Source organism: Eptesicus fuscus, chromosome 13 (genome assembly GCF_027574615.1).
Source record: "Eptesicus fuscus isolate TK198812 chromosome 13, DD_ASM_mEF_20220401, whole genome shotgun sequence".
In the NCBI taxonomy this organism is placed as follows: Eukaryota; Metazoa; Chordata; class Mammalia; order Chiroptera; family Vespertilionidae; genus Eptesicus; species Eptesicus fuscus.
Genome location: NC_072485.1, coordinates 33257895 through 33262534, shown reverse-complemented (window position 1 = coordinate 33262534; position 4640 = coordinate 33257895). Strand labels below are relative to the sequence as shown.

The 4640-nt window shown below is 40.7% G+C and overlaps 1 pseudogene; it reads left to right on the top strand.

The window, feature by feature from the left end:
• Positions 1–364: 364 nt before the first annotated feature.
• On the top strand, positions 365–3761 carry LOC103293696 (heat shock cognate 71 kDa protein-like; annotated as a pseudogene).
• Positions 3762–4640: the final 879 nt, after the last annotated feature.

Here is a 4640-nt window from a genome sequence, read left to right as displayed (position 1 = left end):
TGAGATGGAAAGACTCAGAACACAGGCTTGAAATAGTGTGCATTCTATCCACCACCATCATCCCCAAGGGAGTCTTGGGGGCTCTTAGAGGCTGCAAAGGAATGGTCTAACTTTGAGAAATAAATATCGGGGGTTGCTGGAATATGTCACACAAGAAGTGGGTTTTTAAATTTTTTAAAAAGTGTTTTAAGACCAGGCTTTCTCTTTCATTCCGAATATTTGAAGGACCAAGAGCCATTCTTTATTCTCTTTCAGGGAGGAGACCAGTTGTTTCTCATACTCCAGCTCAGTTATATTTATTTGAGTAGCGTGCTCCGACGTCTGACTCAGTAGCCTCTCCTTTAGGTTTGAGATTTTCAGAAGTATGCGTAAGTGCTCCAAAGAAGTTTCTCTTCAACTTCATCTCCTGAGTTACAGAACTTCTTAGCATGATAAGCAAGAACTTCTACTCACATATGCTGGGATGTATCATTTTTAATAACTCAATGCACAAGAAGCCAAAGCCACTGTGCTTTGTCAGGTAAAATAACCATATGGTCGTCTTACCTTTTCTCTGCTCAGCTGAGGTGAGCTAGGAATTCTTAACATGTCCCTCCATCCTCCTTGTTTTCAGATCTTTATATAGAATCTGCTCCTGAGTATGTTACAGGCATTATAGTCCTAGTCAAGGCTGTTTCTGGTTGTCCTCTGAAGCACCGTTTTACCAACAAAAATGATGAAGTCACTCACCTTGGAATTTAAAGAGAAATCTGAAAGGAAATGTAAAATAAATAAAGACCCACTTCCAGCCTCATTGTTCAGGGTCACTGGAATCCAAGCACCGATTTTCAGATGCAAAGCAATATAGAAAAGGCAAAACTTCCTAAGAAGTTTTATGTTCTCTTTCTGAATCTACTTTATTTTTCATTTTCAAACCTAAGGCATCTATGTAATTTTTTAGGATTCTGCATTATGCAATTCAAAGCTACCTTGAAAATACCCTGAAGTTGAATATATAAACCTGTTCACATATTCATTTTAATAGTAACTATGGTGACCCACTAAATAGTATTCTTTTATTCTTTGTCTATCTGCCACTAATGAGTCACAGTCAACCAAAATAAATTGTGGGCTCTCCACACCATGAAATTCTGGGTTCATACTAAAACTGCAGCCTGTGACCATTCCTGGGATGGACTTTGCACACTGTGAGCCCTAATAGTTATTGGGGTCCACATCTGCAGCAGAGCAAACAAAGTTACACTCATCTTTCATGAAAGATTACCTAAGTCCAGCTCTGACTGGGTTCCTCAATGGTTGGAGCACTGTCCCATAAACCAAAATGTTGTGGTTTTGTGGGTTCGATTCCGGTCAGGGCACATACCTAGGTTGTGGGTTGGGCAACCAATTGATAGTCCCCCCCCCCTAATTAAAAACACATACACATACATATCATCAGGTGAGGATTTAAAAAAAGATCTCTAGAGTCTAAATTGGCTATGCCATTCTATGTGGATTGTGTGGGCCTGATTACATCTTGACATCTAGTAGTGGGGTAAATATTCATTAAGAAATACATATTAGAGGAGCCCCAGTGGCGCAATCAGTTAGCAGGCAGTACTTATAAGAAATACATATTAGAGCCCAGCTGGTGTGGATCAGTGGTTGAGTATCAGCCCATGAAGTCACCAATTTGATTCCTGGTTGGGGCACATGCCAGGTTTCAGGCTCTATCCCCAGCAGTGAGAGTGTAGGAGGTGGCCTCTCTCATCATGTTTCTATCTCTTTCTCCCTCTCCAAAATTAATTTTTAAAAAATATTAGAAAAAGGAGTACATATTAAACCAGGCCAACTTTTACATATGGCATCGGCCATTCAAATGCACTCTTCTACTCATGAGATATCCCTACTCTAACAATTATACCCTATTCAAATGATATTTAGCCTTAAAGGTGGGAGAGAGGAGGACTTTCTGGATCTCCATAGACTCAACCGCAGGCAGGCTACAAGTGAAGGAGAATGTTAATATATCACAGCTTATCTAAAGAAAAAATGACCAGAAAAGTGATGGTGATAAAAATCAAAGTACAGGAGGAGGTATGCTCCTTAGGATTCAGAACATTCCTTAATTATTCCATTTATGTTAATGACTAAATTTTTATTTTTTTTTATTTTTTTTATTTTTTATTTTATTTATTTATTTATTTATTTTACAGAGAGGAAGGGAGAGGGATAGAGAGCTAGAAACATCGATGAGAGAGAATCATCGACCAGCTGCCTCCTGCACACCCCCTACCAGGGATGTGCCCGCAGCCAATGTACATGCCCTTGACCGGAATCGAACCTGGGACCTTTCAGTCCGCAGACCGACGCTCTATCCATTGAGCCAAACCGGTTTCGGCAATGACTAAATTTTTAAATCCTCACCTAAGTATATGTTTTATTGATTTTAGAGAGGGAGAGAGAGAGAGAGATGTTTGTTAGAAACATCGATTGGCTGTCTCCCATACATGCCCTGACCAGGAGTCAACCCCACAACCTAGCATGTGCCCTGGCCAGGAATTGAACCCTCAACCTTCCAGTGTACAGCTCAACACTGCAACCAACTGAGCCACACCAGCCAGGGCTAATAACTAAAATTTGATGTGTCTTTTTCCTACCAGTGTGTAATCTTTCTGAGCAAAGAAGTTAATCCTCAGTGCCTGCGTGACAGTTACAAAAAGTATAAATATTTGCATAATGGGAAATAAAAGAAGGAGAAGAAAGGGAGAAAGGAACAGAAGAAATATTTAAAATGATAATATCTGAGATTTCTCCTGAATTAAAGTCAATACCAAATCACAGATTCAGGAAGATCAGAGAACACAAAGCAGGATAAATCCCAAAACAACAACAAAATACTATACTTAGTCCTATCATTTTGCAACTACAGATAATGAAAGACAAAAAATCCTGAAAGAACCCAGAAGAAAAAAACACCTTATCATAACACTAATCAAAAGAAAGCCGTAGTAGCGATATTAATTTCAAATAGAGCAGACCGACAGGAACATTATCAGGGGTGCACAAGGACATTGCATAATAATAAAGGTGTCAAAAGGCATAACAGTCCTTAATGTATATACCTAACAACGGTGTCAAATGGTACACCTAACAACTGTATCAAAATACATGAGGCAAAAACTAATAGTACTGCAAGGAGCTTTGAAGTTCAACATTTCTCTGTAAGTATTGGACAGATCCACCAGGCAGAAAATCAGTATGGACAGAGTGGAACTCATCAACACCATCAACCAACCTATTTGGCAAATTTGAACTCATAGACATACCACCTGTACTCTGTGATGTTCCTCAGATTGAAGTCACTTTTCATATTGATAGCAATGGTACTTTCAATAGCTTTGCTATGGATAAGAGAACAGGAAAAGAAAACAAGATTACAATCACTAACCACAAGAACCTTTTGGCCAAGGAAGACAGCGAACATATGGGCCAAGAAGCAGTGAAGTACAAAGCTGAAGATGAGAAGCAGCGGGACAAGGTAGCTTCCAAAAATTCACTTGAATTCTTTGCAATCAACATAAAGGTAACAGTCGAAGATGAGAAACTTCAAGGATAAACAGAAGATTCTTGACAAATGTAATGAAATCATCGCCTGGCTTGATAAAAATCAGACTGCAGAGAAGAAAGAATTTGATCATCAGCAGAAAGAGCTGGAGAAAGTCTGCAGCCCTATGATTCCCAAGCTGTCCCAGAGTGTCCCAAGCTGTCCCAGGAGGTAAGCCAGGAGGAATGTCTGGGGCTTCCCAAGTCATGGAGCTCCTTCATCAGGTGGTTTTTCTTCTGGGCCCACCAATGAAGTGGATACATTTCGTTTTTGTTCCATAAAAACTGTGCCAAACCAGCACAGCCAAGGGTGAACCTGAGTGGAGGCGGTGAAGGATTTAGAAAAGACAGACAAGAGAAGGAAAAGCTGGGTCTCAGTGGGACGCTACTTCTCTGGTGGAGAGACAGTTCCAGCGCCCACAAGCCAAGTCTATTTTATAGCCAGATTCCAGGAGGTAAAGAAAGGGCATGGTCAAGATGTTAACAATGTTCCAATCTACTCAATTATATGCACCTGAACTCTATCAAGCCCACATTACTCAGACACGTGGGTCCGTGTGTTCTGACCACAGGTTCAAGCTTACAACTATAGCTATAACTGTGCTGGCTATAACTGTGCTGGGAGGGCTTTGCCCTCCAAGCTGGGACTTGCATGTGACTTTGCCATGAGAGGACTGTGCCCTCTCATTAGTCCGAGGCTTGAACTTGTCCAGACACTCTAGCTGCTCTCCACACAAAACATTGAAAGACCCAAATTTGTGGCAAACTTCATGGCAATTTTAAGGCTGAGCTGCTATAGAAACTGGCATTCCTGATACTTGAATATGGAATATGTGCACAGGAAAAGAAAATAACCTTGCTCTTTTTAAAAAAATTGTATTTATTGCTGAGAGTATTACAGATGACCCTCTTATTTTTCCCCCATTACCCCCCTCCACCCAACTCCTGCCCCACCCCAGGATTTCACCACACTATTATCTGTGTCCCATGGGCAATGCACATATGCATACAAGTTATTTGGTTAATCTCTTCCCACCTCATCCCCCTTCCCTCTG